The sequence below is a fragment of the Astatotilapia calliptera genome, chromosome 23, assembly GCF_900246225.1.
Source record: "Astatotilapia calliptera chromosome 23, fAstCal1.2, whole genome shotgun sequence".
NCBI lineage: Eukaryota > Metazoa > Chordata > Actinopteri > Cichliformes > Cichlidae > Astatotilapia > Astatotilapia calliptera.
In genome coordinates this window covers 16,223,510-16,239,618 of record NC_039323.1, presented here as the reverse complement: position 1 = coordinate 16,239,618, position 16,109 = coordinate 16,223,510, and the positions used below count along the sequence as shown (strand labels likewise).

The 16,109-nt window shown below is 39.5% G+C and overlaps 1 protein-coding gene across 2 annotated transcripts in view; it reads left to right on the top strand.

Moving 5' to 3' along the window:
• The first annotated feature begins 1,546 nt into the window (after window positions 1-1,546).
• nlgn1 (neuroligin 1) overlaps window positions 1,547-16,109 on the top strand; it is a 276,978-nt gene continuing 262,415 nt past the window's right edge. For both annotated transcript variants that reach the window (XM_026158032.1, XM_026158031.1), the window contains exon 1: window positions 1,547-2,045. The gene's annotated coding sequence lies outside the window, so the exon portion shown is untranslated. The remainder of the gene's footprint in view (window positions 2,046-16,109) is intronic.

Sequence of the window (16,109 nt, the reverse complement as noted above, 5' to 3'; positions counted from 1 at the left end):
ATCTGAGATGTTTCTTTTTAATTTTTTAACAGGTTATTTTTAAGTCAACCAGTTTCTAATAAAAATTTTCCAGTGTAATATGTTCTATCAAGTAACAGTTTGTTCTGTGTATAGTAAGAACACTTGGTCCATGAAAGAAACTTTCATGGAACAAGTGTTTTTGCTTTGATTACGGACATGTCATTATCAATGTGCAGTTTTGTGTTGAGTCTCATATATGGGCTTAGAGCAGAGAGATCGAGTAGACAGAAAATGTGGTTGCCATGCTGCTGCCATGTGCATTGATGTCACACAGAATAAGATGATGGTTAGTATAAAACAAGCTACTGGTTCAGGAGGAACATTTTTCTATTTTGGATTGGTTTTGATTGATTTTTTTTATTTGCTTTTGTATAACTTTTGTTTGTGTATAATTAAAAATAAGTAGGTTCCTTTTGATAAACTGAAAGCACAGACATCTTTTCTCTTCTTTTGGTATTCCCACTTTCTCAGCTCCAGAAGCTCTTCACAGGAGAAAAGCCAAAGGTCTCCATGTCTTTCTAAGTGTTAGAATTAAGCTAACCCATATCCCCCATGAGGGGAATGTAACTCAGACTACTGAGAAAGAGACACTATTTTAAGGTAAATCAGAGCTGAGACTTGTGTTTGGCAGTTAGACACCAGTAATCCCTGGGAGTAGAGATTTTGGTGACAGTTTACCTTCCACCTCAGTAAGAACATGGTAATAATTTAATCAAGGTCGTTTATAAATTCCTATGTGATTTCCAAATGGATGACCATGCAATAACCTGTTACTAAAATTTATATTATAATAGTGGCGTAGAATTCAAATGACAGCATTATGAATGACTAGAAAAAAGATAATATTACCGAGAAACCCTTTTAAAGATGCCAGCAAAAACCTCTGACTAATATTATGGTAATATTTTTGTAATAATACAGTAGACTGCTAACAATCAATTTTAAACATTTTAAACATTCAGCCTAATGCCTTTAAAATCATATGAAAATATCTATATGTTGATAATGGTGATAGACATATAATTTCAGTATTTGCACTATTTACTTGTTTTATTTTAAGGTAATGCAAAAATGTTGTGTTTTTTGTTGTTGTAGCTTATATGAAACAGGCTTCAAAATACAAAACGATACATTTTGAAAACTACTTTTAATATTAATATTTTCAAACATTATTATTTATAATTATTCATAAAGCATGAGTGTTAAAGATATTTTACTGTACACCAATGGGCAATAGGAGTTTACCTTTTTTAAAATCTTTGTTATTTATAAGCAACAAGCTGAATGGTGGTCTAACTTTTCAAATCACACTTCACGAAGGTTTTATTGATTTCTCTTTTTACACACACGCAAAAAAGTCTCACATTTTAATGTTTCTTTAAGAGCAGTCTGTATAGGGGGCGGGGTGGGAATAAACTCATGTGGCTGTGGAGTTCCCTCTTAGGCCGCTAGGTGCGTCTCTGCTCCACGAAAGCTTCCGAGAGAGACTGGGGGCTGGAGGAGAGGAGGAGGAGGAGGGGGGAGAGGAAGAGAGAGCGAGAAAGAGAGGACGGCGTTTTATCAGCCAAGTGCAACCTGAATCGTGAGGAGCGGACGATGGGGGGGAAAAAAAATCCCACTGTTCTTTCTTTTTCTCTAACGTGACCGTCATTAACATGTAGACCGATTCGCGTCAAAAGACCCGGAGCGTAATGGTTTCTTCTGTCACAGGAGAATTTTATAGTTGTGAATAAAAAAACCCATTTTGGATTAACGGAGCACTTGTTTTGGACTAAAAGGGTTTCCTTAATTTCTTTCTGCCCGTGTGTAAATGTTGGACCGCATTTAACCCGAGTTTCTACCCTCTGGAGTGAAAAGTGCGCCAGTCTTATTTCCAAGGCTTATTTCCAACGCTTGAGCGTCGGGATTTTTTCAGGGGTACTATGTGGCTTTTGGAAGGACTGGACCTTAACCTAACGGGACTTAAGGCACAGAGGAATATTGTCTGAGGTGGAAAAAACAGCGCATGGGATCGTTTCTTAACGGTAAACACACGCTCATACTTAACTCTGAGCACTGTCGGGTTTCTGTGGGCTTTGAGAATTCACCGGTAGAATCAGCAACTGTGATGCAGTGGGTTGATTTTGTTTTTTTGTTTTTTTGACTTCATGATTTACACTGCAGAATTATTTACAAGATGTGGTCGAGGACAAGTGTATGTGGTTGAAATAACGAATAGCATTAAACATCTCCAAATGACCCTGTTTCTTCTTAGTCTAAGATGTAAGTCATGGGAGGATCTGCGCCTTGATGAGCGTCCCGTGCACAGCAGAAAGCAGCATCTCGTCTTCTTCTGTCTGCCACTTTTGACTCTCTCACTCCGTTCCAAGCGCATGAACGCACAGAGCTGCGCACTCTCGCCGACCAAGCTGCGCAAAATACTTGCTTTAGAAAAGAAACCTTTAGGTGAAAAAGGCTCAGTGATTCTTGTTTTTCGTAAAAATACTGACTTGCTTTTGAAATAGGACATATAGCTGATATTCGTTACCGTCGGTCGATCGCTTACCACCTGCAGACTGTTTGTGAGCGTGCATTTCTGTCACTGTTCAGGAGGAGCTTCTGTTAATGAAAGAGAAAATATTTTAAAAAAAATTGTCAGCATTAAACATTTGAGGCAATGTGTTTGGTGTGCAGCTGATACTTAACATTTATCGAAATTTGTCTTCGTTTTCTCTTGGTAATCAAATGAATGCAAACCTCCTCTCAGGCTGATTGCTGAGGGTCAGGATGGAGGGAGATTCATAAAGTGTGTGTGTGTGTGTGTGTGTGTGTGTGTGTGTGTGTGTGTGTGTTGAATGGAGTCTCTCTATCCTCTCCTCGATCCAGGAGGAGGAGGAAAGTTGCGCCCGTTGGCCGCTGCGGGGGCACCATCATCATATAAAACTGGATGAATGCGGTATTTGTGTGTGCACGCCTCAGCGACTTGTCACACACACACACACACACACACACACACACACACACACACACACACACACACACACACACACACACACACACACAAATGCAGCAAAAAAGGACGCGTGGATGCTTCGATGTACTCCGGTCAGATACAATATTTAATGGCATTACCCCTTACCCCGTTACCCTTACACCCCTTTAAGTTCAGCCCAGATCAGGTACCTTTTGAGATGGTGAGAAAGAGCTCAGGTACAGAAATGTCTGCACTTCTTGAGCTATTAGAGCACCTTTTCAAATGCCCCGAAGATCCCAATCAAGGCTGGACAATCATGCATATTTATGTATTTGCTTCAAATAGGCTACTGTTCAAAGGCAGCACAGCAGATCAAGATACTAATGCATTTGTTGAGATTTCCAAAGATCTAGTAACTAAACTAGGGAATGCGGATTCCCCGGACTACATATGCCACTACCACCTACCCCAAATTACCACAGTATGTAATTAAAGCACCTTAGGGCCCACTTGATTAAATTAAAAGAAAGACATGGCATAACTCATAATGACATTCTGGAATAAACACGGAACGCATAGTATAAGAAATCTCAAGGCTAAACTGTTTCATTCATCTAGTAATGAGATGTGGATGAAGAGTGAAAGGAGGGCAATCATGTGAGCGGAACACTGTTCCTGGCAGTAGTTGATGATGACATGATCTGCAGATGACCTTTTTAATGAAGTTTCGCATTGCTGTGTTTGCTGTGGATGTGTTTGTATGTGTGATTTGGATGGAGGTAGGGGGCAGTCAGTTCATACCTCTGTGTCTCAGGGGATCTGATCTACATAGCTTAGCCCTGAAAGAAAATGTCCATTCGCCACTCATCAGTGTGATCTTCTTTTTGCTCATCACACACCTCTATCCTTTTTAACCAACATTTTTCTACTTTCCTTCTCATATACCAGTTCTGTGCATGGCAGGGAGCTAGTTTGTAAATTATAGATTTGTTGGTGACTCATGCTGTGGTCCTGTTGTTTCACCTCACTCTCCAATCGGTTTTTATTTATTTGTTTTTACGTTTTTATTTATTTCTTTTGGAAGTTTCTCTTGTGTAAAGCAGGGAAGTTCTACTTTAAACTGTTTTTGTGCCACTGGGTTTGGTCCTTGTGAATAATCCTCCAAATGTAACACTATGAACACTGATCTGAGCTGAATATAAACTCCAGCCTGTTCCTTCTTAACAATTTACCAGCATTCTTGAGATATTTTCTTTCTCCCCAGACACGAGAGCACTGGTTATTCTACTCATATCTGTGTTGTTACTAATAAACGGACAAGCCATGACTTACTACTAACCACTTTTTTAAATTGGTCATATGGAAACGGGACCTATCTAAGGGTTTTAAGTGGTAAAGTGAAGATTATGTATTGTTGAATCAGTGGTATAGAAACACTGCTGAATGTACCATATTTTAAGATCTAATTACACTCGAATCGTGGCGATGAAGAAACAATTAGAGGATTTTAAATATGCGTCTTTCTTTCCTGAGACAGCACAAAATAAATTAAGTATTGACAGAGCTACAGAGAGGGCACAGGGATTTTCACTGAGCTAATTTGTCTTTAATATTTAAGATAAAAGTGGTTCAAGTTTACATTTGCAAGTTGTTGGTGCTTACAGATCCAGGCCACGATATACAAGAATAGAGATGCAGTTAGTTATTTTTTTTTTTTATTAAATAAACCAAATCAACCCAAAGTAAAGTAGGGGGGTAACATAAACAGACACATATCAAGGTTATCCACTCATGCAAAACACCACTACATGCTGTGTTTATTACAGCTACAAAACACTTTTACGTTTGTGGGGAACCTATGAACAGTAGGAGTAAGAGTATAAACTATAATTCCTCTTCTCTGGCTTTAATAGTTTGATGCTGAGATTCTGCTTCAACATTTGGAAGCTCCTGGGCTCTAGGACGTGCTGAAGCTCATGTCGCTTCTTTTATCTTTTTGAATTTATTAATTGCATGGATTGTGAAATAAAACAGTCAGTCTGCATGCTTAAAAACAGAAGGTACAGACAGGATGTATCAAAATGTGAAACTCATCAAAAGTGATCATTTACACATTGACATGATATATGAATGGAGCCAGAGAGTCACAATTCCACCAACAGACCCATCCCTATAAAATATTCTGAGATGGAGCAAGCTGTTCCTGCTCAAATGAAGTAGACACGAAGGTGCACCAGGGATGGCCGAGGGGATAAACATGGTGTGCAGCAAAACAGAATACTGTTTTGTGCGACTTCTTTGTGGGAACCTTGTTTATGGCAGGTGCTGCTGAAAACGGCGCAATGGAGTGAGAAGACAATTGAGCCTTGTAACATCTCAGGAGTCCAATTTTTGTTTAAAGAGTTGGAGAACCTTGTCTGTAGCACAGAATTGCACAGGAGGTCTCAGGAGGACCCAGATTTGTTGAAGTACCTTTTAACTGCAAACTTGTCATCTGCACCATGTATTGCCACTTCTCTTCTTAATGTTGGAACCATTGGTTAGTCATATGTGCATGCTGTAATCCAGAAGTTACAGTTGAATGTGGAATAACTAGGAGCAGATTTCACAAAATGACCTGTTGCAACAGTGGCACCCTTTTACAATACTACAATCGAACTCAGTGAGTTCTTTATTGTGACTCGTTCTTGTTTGTAAAGGTAGACTGCATAGCTAGGTGCACACCTAGTAGGACTGAAAAAGCCCGAATTAAAAAAATAATAGGTGTGGTCCAATAGCTATATTTTTCTATATAGTTGAACTATCATAATGTCCTGCACTGATAATGTATTATCATGTTGTGCAAAATCTAAGAGAGTCAACAAGAGTCCCCCATTATGTGAGACTATGTACTCTACTGTCCTACTTATGTCATGTGACAAGAAACTGTAATAACTAAGGAAATGTCTGAGAAATTCGTCAAGGTTTGTCTTTTACCTTGTTAAAGGATATAATTTAACCTTAAATTCACCACACACTTTAAACCTTAATCAAATTGTAATAAAAAGGTACATTTGCATACAGAAGTAAAATCTATAAATAAATAAAAAATATTCATACATAAGAGTTGAATGCTTGTCTGCTGGTGTCAGAAATTATGTGCTGTCCACTGTTGCACACACCTCGTAGTTCAGATATTAAACACTTTTTTCCTCTTGACATCAAAAAACAATGATTACACAAGAGCCTTTTCATTAAAAGAGAATGTGAAGAGCCAGAGTTCACATGAGTAACCGGTGAACTGGGATTAAGAAGGTCTTGGTTACGTGCACGCTGGGTCACCCTTAAAATTTTAATAAACAAAATAAAAATGTACTTTTTTTTTTTTTTTTTTTTTTTTTTTGCCTGTCCCGTTTGGCTCTTTTGCTATCAGAATTGTTGTCTAAAGGCAAAGAAAGATGCCCAACGGATTTACTTTACCAAACTGACCATCCCAGCCTTGCCGTAATGGTCCATTTGATTCACCTTTTATTGTTTATTTTATTTTCACTTACTGAATACGGGACAGACTTGACTGGGGGAAAGAAGAGGAGAAAGAAAGAGGGAAAGAGAAACAGCTGAGAAGAGGGACGGGGGAGAAGGATAAAAGACAAAAACCAATAGAACGGGCAGAGAAAAAAAAAATGCATATATCAATCACCTGGATCACCTGCTGAGAAAGAAAAAAGAAAGCAAGCAGAAGAGAACAAGAGTAATAGAATAAACAACATCACAATGATATATGGGAATATGACAGTAAATACTAAATGTTAAACATTATTGTGCAGCACATAAGATCAACAGAACACAGTGTGCTTTGAGGTAGGAGCCAAAAAGGGTGTAGTTTGTGGGTGTGATCACCCGTGTGTACACCTGTGAGCATGGGCGTGCTTGCTGACGGACGTGGGTTACTGACCTGGTAGCCTGGCTGGCCCTGGGTGGGTCTGGGATGGGCGTGAGGTTCTGGGGGCGCTCCGTCTCTGGGCTGGGACCCGGACCGGGCCTCGGGGGCTTGGGTCCTGGTTGGTGTGTTGCCGGGGTTGTGGGCGGGTGGGTGCATGGGGGCCCAGCCCTGGAGCAGGGTGCCGCCGGTGCGTCGAGCCACCTGGGGGGCTCTTCAACTGGTGGGGGAGATTGTCACATCTTGCAGGAGCTTTCCTCTCCTCAGGAGCTCCCTCTGCAGGAGGGGGAGATACAGGAGAGGTGGAGGAAGATCTCAGCCTGGGTGTTTATTGTCTTATGTAGTCTGGAAGATGAGTGGATGGTGGGGTGGGTGCAGTTTTCTCTGTGGTGGGGTTGGGTGGACTGTCCCGGGCTCTGTGGGGCCGGGCGGCGCTGCTGCACTGGGCCCAGTCTGGATGGGCCTGGGCCCCCTTTCCCTGGCGGGTCGCGGAGTATGGGGGTGCCTACTGGGGTCAGCGGGGGAGCTGTCAGAAAAATGTAATAAATAGCAGTTAGAGGACAAATAACAAATATGTCTATTCATTTTTACATCAAGTAGTTTTTTAATGTGACCACCTTTACAGTCAGTTTCATTAAAAGCTATATGTAATGCACATATAATGTTCAGTAGAACGCAACATGACTTCCTACCAGTCACATGATTTGCAGGAAGTAGTGTTGCAGGGTGACATTTGTTGAACGTGTCAAATAACTGAATCACCATATGACTTCACACCCATCTACATTTCTGTGTAAGAAGCCAGCATGCAAAAAAAAAACTGAAGCAGAATTGAAATAATTATTTTTATTCTCAGTCTGGCCAAAATGAGTCACTGCTTTAATGAGAATTTCTGGTATAAATGGTGATTAACGCGCTGATATGCAACAATGGACTGTGCGAAGATACCATAGCATTAAATTTAAGTATATGCTATACTCTACCTTTCTCTGATTTTGTCAGTAAGGAGAACCCTCGAATAATAATGGGCAGGGACAAAACATTCATTTGACAGAAAGGTCTATATAGGCACATTGGTGAACTCTTTTTCTTGCTTTCTTTGCTGTGTGAGCCCAGCTGAACGAGCTGAACAGGTGTAGAAAATATAAATGTCATTGTGATACAGACAATAAAGTGTTTTGCTTTTGCCACAAAACCATCATCCTACACTTAACACTACTTTTGAAGAGTATAGCAGTTAGGAAAACATAATAATAGTCTTAAAAAGAAACAGCCCGATGTTGGAAACCAAACTGTGGGATTAACTGTGGGAATCCAACTCAAACTGCAAATTAAATATTGAAACAGAGCCAAATATCTTCCAACTGGATGTGCTTCCAAGTGAGAAACAAACTGCTAGCTACTATATTGTGAACATGTTGCAACTACTTGTCTAATGTTACTGCATTATTAAAATGATGAATGTAATATGTCAGGATTTGTTTGGTAGCTGTATGCAGTGGTTGAAAGCGAGTACTCTGTTTTATGTTTCTCTGAGCTTATCTGTACTAAAACATTTGTTTTGAGATTAGAAAGTCTGAAACGAGTAAACCGGCATTTTCATTTGTTACTCACTGGTTTAGTGATGTTGAGCTGAGGGGTGGTGTGTGGGGGATGGCTCAATGCAGCAGCATTCTACTGTAGCCTTCTTTTGCTTTTCTGGGAGGTTTTTCTTTGTAAACAAGTGCTTCTTGTTACTGTATACCCAGTGTCCCTAGAAATCCCATTCAAACTAAATTGTTCTTCAAAACAAGAATTATTTGTGCCAAGAGTAACAGTCAGAACTGAATAGCTATGTATTGTGTAGTAAGTAGAATGTAGCAGTGTAACAATTTTATAAACAGTCTAAAATTGTGATTTAAACATTCACAATTTTTTACCGAGGTTTTAAGCTCCCTGTGATTATCAGTGTGGAGCTGGTAATGCCTAGTTAAATTATGTTGGTCAGATAAAAGCTGTAATATTAAGATGAAAGTTATTTAGACAACAAGTGAAATGGAAATAAATCCATACCTTTATAACATAACAAGAGCTGTTACAAGTCTGTGTCCTGTTGCCTAGTCTTACATTAGATGAGTTAGGTAAATGGAACATAGTTTGTCATTTCTTCAAATTATGAGAAAATGTCATGCCTTTCCAGTCATGACTTTCTTTAATAGATTAATAATCTGCAGATTAGAATATATTATCATTTTAAATTTAGTATGGACACCCAGGTAAATACTTGACACTCAATAGATTTTTACCCCTCAGTTGTAAAAGGCTGATGGGGTACTGTTATTACCCTGTGGGACAGACGAGCAGAGGAGCGGTATGGACACCAAATTTGTGAATGTAATAACTTGAGAATCAGTCGATTTAGGATTTTGAAAACGATACCATACGTGCAGCTATTAAACATCTCAGACGAGCTTGAATCTCAGCGACATAAAGGTCAAAGGCAGAAGTCAAGTTTACTAAAAATGTTATGGATGCGATAACTCAAGAAGGAAGTCACCTAGGTTTGTCAAATTGATACCATAGGAACAACTCCTTAAAATCTTGTTTGAGCCAAGGCCCAGGTGACATTGATTTCAAGGTCTAGGTCAGAGCTCATGTTTTCTGAAAAACACAAAAAAATGGGAGTTTAGTTAAAAGTTTACATTTTAAGACAAACACTGTTTAGACTTAAATATTTTCGTTATCTTGTTAAATGAACACTGTCAATTAACATTACACTGATAACACCCCTGATAACATTTCCTGTCTCACGCCAACATTGGCATTGTTGTTTCATTAATTAGACATCGCTCCTAGCCACTACCTTACCTGATTACAGATGGCTGATTTTGCTGTTGGTTATTGGTCGCGAACAGTTAAACAGCTAATATTAATATATTTGCCAGTCGCGATAACGTTTATGATAACCGTTCATTAAAATGTAATTGTTCTTGTTGAAATGGGAGCTTTACTGATATCTTGATATCGCTCATAAAATGTGTGTAAGGTGTTCTGAACATCAACGGATTATCTGCCAGTGAGTGGAGTGGGTGTCTGTCTGCAACTCTATGCAATGGTATACATACATATGTGAAAGTAAAATCTTAATTCTGAAACAGTAAAAGCTTCTGGTGTTACAGTGTCAACTAAATTCTTTGGCCAGTAAATAAATGTAGATGTAGATATGGATCCAAAAACATCTGAAAAAAATATACTTGCTCATGAACAGTGTAGTTATATAATATACTGTAAATATACTGTATATATAGATAAACTCATATTCAGGCCGTTTTCAATTATTGGGGAAAAAAAATCCAGATATAAATAGATGCAATCAAAGGAGAACATAAAAAATCACGTATTAACTCAGCTGTGCTACATTGCTAACAATAAATAAACTTAAAAAAAAGTTTTTTTAAAGAAAAAAAAAAGAAGTGCAGTACTGCCTCAATAAAGTGGGCATTGATGCTCATACAGCTGATGGACCAAGTGTGTAACTTGACCATTCCTAAGTGATAGTGTGACAGTTGTTTGGCTCTATAATCTGTTTATACACTGGAAACTACCATTTGACTGAGAAATGTTTTTGGTAACAAGAGTCAGTACTTTCATCTGCTGCTTAAACTGAACATTTTTTGACTGCTCTTGTTGATATCGTGTATTTTACAATAAGGTATGCTATTGTATTATGACATCAGTGTCTTTCTTTATTTTTTGTTGTAAGGTATGGTACATAAGTGTTTGGAACTGTGAAGTCTTGCATTGTGCATTGCATTGTGCAAGTAAACAGTCAACTGTGCACCGTGCGAGGATGGCACTGCTTCAGAAGCATAAAAAGAATTTGTGGTGTTATCTGCCTTTGGGGGAACGTGCTTTTGACACAGTTTGCAGTATATGTCACTCTGCTTCTTTGTTGGACTTTAAATAGCCTGGGTCTGTGTCCCTCAGGGTGTCATGTCTGTTGTTCAAGTTTTCCATTGTCTTCACATTTGCCATCATCTTTTACCTTCCTCACATTGCTAACATACTAGTGCGTACGTCTGGAGTAGCCCATGCACCTGCACATGTGCTGCTGCCGGCTGCTCTTCCTACGCCATGTGTGTCAATCTAATCTGACGTGACTCCAAGTCTGTTCCAACCACATGATTGGTTTGGCAGGAAGCTATTCTTATTGTTACTGCCCTTTTAAATTGTCTGTCAAAACATGGATGAGATGAATTCTGTCCATTTCACATTGACCATGACTCATATTACAACTGAGGAAAGGTTTTTAGTTATTAGCGGTAGTTATCTTTATCATATTATTGCTCAGCCCTAGTTGACACCCATCTTATCTGGGTTATCAGTGGTCATATTATCTTTGAATGGTCTGCTACAGGATAATCCAACTGCATGTCAACAGGTGTGACCATTAACAAAACAATTCTGCGTCGCACAGGCACACGGTTTTATGCAAAGTGACCCACTGAACTGTCATTTAGTGCTCACGATTAGCTTTTCGTCACTCTGCCCTGGCCCTTGCTCTTAGGTTATGAGAGCCTTTTGCTAGCATTCTGAAATGACTTCGTACAGACGCTGTGGTGAAAGCCGATAATCATTGGCTGTGTTTACATAATTTTTTTTCTCCAAGATTTAATAACTGTGACAGTCCCTGCTGAATTATCTGCAAGTGCTGAATAATACTTTTTTATGCTACAGTGCAAGCAGCTTGAAAGACTCGACACAGTATCCTCCAGGACTTCTTGAAAAATAAATAAACTATTTCCATAGTGTTGATGTGAAGCCAAGTTGATGAATTATGAGATGATGGCTTTGCTCTTTTTTGTCTTACATTTGCCCCAGAGGGTGTCACTTTTAGAGTCTTCAAGTCCTTTCACACATTTGTATTAGCTGAAAGCTCACCTGAGGATGAAGCTGAAAAGAACAGACTGTGCTGGCAGGCTGATAGGGCTGTTAAGGTTAAGGCTGTTACATGGCTAGGGAGTGTGTCTTTGTATGTGCATGAGTGTGCCTATGTGCAGGCATGCATTACTCAGACTAGAGGTTTGTAGAGAAACAACAGTAGAAGTGGAGCAACGTTAATGGATAGCTGTACTTCCAAGAGACAAAGCTACTGAAGTCTTCTCTTCTCTTCTCTTCTCTTCTCTTCTCTTCTCTTCTCTTCTCTTCTCTTCTCTTCTCTTCTCTTCTCTTCTCACACACACACACACAGACACACACACAGACACACACACACACACACACACACACACACACACACATTCGCCTACCAATGGCAGTGGAGATGTTATGGCAGGTGGTCATCTGTTAACAGCAACCAGCTCCTTAAGGGTCTCTGTGGAACCTCAGGGACTCGAGAGAGGAAGGTTTTTCAAATGTGCTCCTCAAACTAACTGGCTACAGTAATTATGTCTTTGAAGTAGACTTGAACTCTCACCAAGTGTAACACAGGTTGGAAAGATGAGTCGAGTGATTAAGAGAGGTAATGGATACTGGGGAGGGTGAATGTAAAAGGTTAGGAATGAGGTATAATGATCTAACCTGCACAGGTTCCTTGTGATTTGGGTGCATAATTGTGTGTCCTTTTATGTGTGATTGTGCTTTAAGTTGAATGTGTGTGTGTGTGCGTGTGTGTGTGTGAAAGCTTTCAGGAGGCAGCCTGTACTTGCCTGTGCCTCTGTCCTGAAGGGATACATCTCACGCTGAGCCAGTGTGGTGGTGAGGAAAGCCAGTTTCACGCCAACCTACTGCTTTCCCCATTGACCCCAACCCCCTGCAACCACGCAAAACATGTCTGCCAGGTGAAGCAAACAGAGTAGGGAGAACTCAGCTCTTCCACCACCCACACAGATAACACCGGTCACTTTCCATTTTATCCCTGCTGTGGTACTCATGGCACCAAGCCGCTTAGTATGGACGCCTACTGTTAGACTTTGTGACCGAGAGAAAATTTCCACACATTGATTATTCTCTGTCTAGGTGACTGAATTGAATACAATGCAGGCCGATGAATGCTTAATGCACACATAATTCATGTAAGGTTATTAGGCTGTGTGTGTGTGTGTGTGTGTGTGTGTGTGTGTTTGGCAGGGCACATTGGACTGCTGTAAGAGGCCGCTGCCTTCAGGGAATACCACTGCCATGAAGGATGTGCATGGTCTGCAGCAGCATTTGTGTGGGTGGTATGTGTGTAACATTGAAGGTTTCTAATCAGAACATCGCTCTAACATCATACTGGATGATCTTCAAATTCTATAAATCCAAGCACATATACACACTTAATTTCATAGACATACAAAAGTGTTTTCTCCACTCACATTGTCTACATGAATGGATGTTGACGCGTCACTATTTCATAATTTGCATCTAATTTATATATAACTGTTGCTGCGATAAAGATCAAATCAAATCAAATCACTTTTTATTGTCACATCACATGTGCAGGCACACTGGCACAGCACATGCGAGTGAAATTCTTGTGTGCGAGCCCCACAAGCAACAGAGATGTGCAAACACAACAACACAAACGAGCAAAATACAAGAATGGCCAACCTGAAACTAATAAATATATGTACAATATATAATAGTGTATGCATTTCTGGATGTGTATACTAAATATTTTCCTACGTGTGTGTGTGTGTGTGTGTGTGTGTGTGTGTGTGTGTGTGTATACACATTTTTACAAATTAAAGATGACATCTAAGGTGTGCAAAACACCTGACCAGAGAGGACATGAAAATGTTTTTGATTCCTTCTGAAATTGTAAACAGATGAAAAATGGAAAAACTGTTAGTTCACCGGGCAGTCTCAACATTAGTATGAATGGATCGAGCTACTTATGGCAGCACATTGACAAAGTTACAAAGAACAAAAAAAAAAATAACCAATGAAATGAAGCACACAGTAAATTTGCAGTGAATACTTTGAAGGGTGAATTTCACAAAATAGTATAAGTAATTGTGCAAACTTACAACAAAAGTCCACAAAATACAAGAAATGTAAGCTTTGTTATTTAAGCTTTCCTACACTTCAACATGTGGGCCTTGACCTGCTCTAGAAAACATCGCTAACCCTCCATCTGAAACATACATCAGTTCTGCAAAAGTTCTTTCAGGTTTTATACATCCTGCCTTTGTCTCACAGAAATACTTGAAATGACCAATTACTATTAATACTTCATTGCTTGGTGGTAACATGTTTTAATATGTTAAAATTATGTGCCCAGCAAAACAATCCCAGTAAAATTCTTCTTGAAATTCCTGTAGTTCAAATGATATATAAAACAAAGTCTTGTTTAGGGAGCGCATTACAATCCAAAATCTGTAAGCCTTACCGCAAGCCATCTCTTTATAGTATATCATAAATACATGGATATACAATGTATTTAACAGATTACATGCCACTTTACAATCCTAGGCATTTTCATTTATTTCTTGGAGAACAGGGTGTTTCCTGAAGTGGAGAGGGGAAAGGGTTTAGTTGATTTTATCAGAGTAGATTGAGCATGTGACAACATTTTCTAATGTGAGTAGAAAGAAAGGGGGGGGGCAATGAAAGCTGTTTGATGAGAAGGTAAAGAAAGGAAGAGAAGTCGAACATGGTGAACACATGGACACATCCTCTCAGTACTCCTATACCTTACTGTTCCGTAGGCTAGCATGTGTGTATTTTTTTGTGTGTGCTTGCGTGGACCGTGTGTGCGAAGTGCCCTAGGCTCTGTGCTGGAGTTTAACTCTGTTCGTGGGAGCCAAGGGCACACAGCACACTGATCCAGACTGACAGGCCAGCACACAGGCTACATTCCCTAGTCAACAGCCTGAACAACAGCCAGTCAGCCTTGTTCACGAGTAGGCTGCCTCGAGACACGACAGTCAGCAGGCTAGGTTTTTTTTTATATGAAACCAGCACAGTATCCATCATGATTTCAGCATTTCTGTCCAGTGCCAATAATGAAAGATAAGAGAATGGACATTTAAGTGTAGAGTATCAAACTCAAAGCAGAGAAGTAGAAAGTTGTCTGCTTATAGTCTTCCGTGATATTTCCCCAGTCTTACCTATAGCGTAGATTTATTCAGAGGTTTTGTAAAAAATGTAAATGCTAATTGCTGCAAATGTTGCAATTATTGTCTTAAAATATCTTGAGAAATGCTGTAATAATTACCCAGTACCAGTTTTCTCATCTGACAGTGAGATTGAGAGATAAGATCAATACAGCAAGTGTAAAAATAAGGACATTTTATTGCAGTTAGCTAACACATAATGAAAATATTTAAAAATATAAAGAATGGTAAATATTCTGAAATATGTAAAAATATGTATAACAAAAAAATACTATGAAGTGTAGTTGCAAAAGCGACCTGTGGAATTAAGATTTTTCTAGCTAGTACGAGCGCTGTATTTCATATTTTGGGCTAAACAGCTGAGGAAAGACTGCGAAATCTACATGAAAACTATGAGAACATGTCCATGGTGTCCTTGATTCTACAGCATCATGCATAATAAGGATACAGTAGCTGAAAAACTGAAGCGTAGTTCAGTATTCTGTTGTCACAGAGGTAGCTGTGCTGCTCGTGCTTTCTCCTTTCTCTTGGCCTGCCTAGCCGTCTTTATAAACTATATTTGTAAAATGTCCATATTATTGTAATCATGTACCGTATATTCTGAAAAATTAAAACCCAGAGTGCAAATCACCAGCACCAGATTCAATATCTTTCACACACGCTTGGTTGTACATACAGGCATCATAATTTTTAAAGTGACTAGTTCTCTCAGACCACTGAGAAGTTGAATCTCTCCCGCAAGCTAAGCACATCCCTCAAATAGTCATAAGCACCTCTTCAATAAATCCCTTCCACAATCCCTGATGTGTGTGCACCTGTGTGTGTGGTTGCCACATACATAGGTGAGATGAGATGCTTAAAATAGGACAGACAAAGGGATAGAGGGATGGCTAAAATGCTGTGATGTTGTGAGGATTTATCACACAAGAGCAGCTAGAGGAGAGATGGATGGATGGACGATGGAAAATAGAAGGTGGATATGGATGAGACTGACTAAAGCATAGGCTGATGGAGTGTTTAGCTGAATGACTGACTAAGCCATAAGTCTCCTGTGAGCCCTATGCTTCTCTCTCACTCCCCCCCTTGATCTGTTCTCTTGCTCTCTCTGCCTCTCTTTAAAATAACACTATGTTCTGTG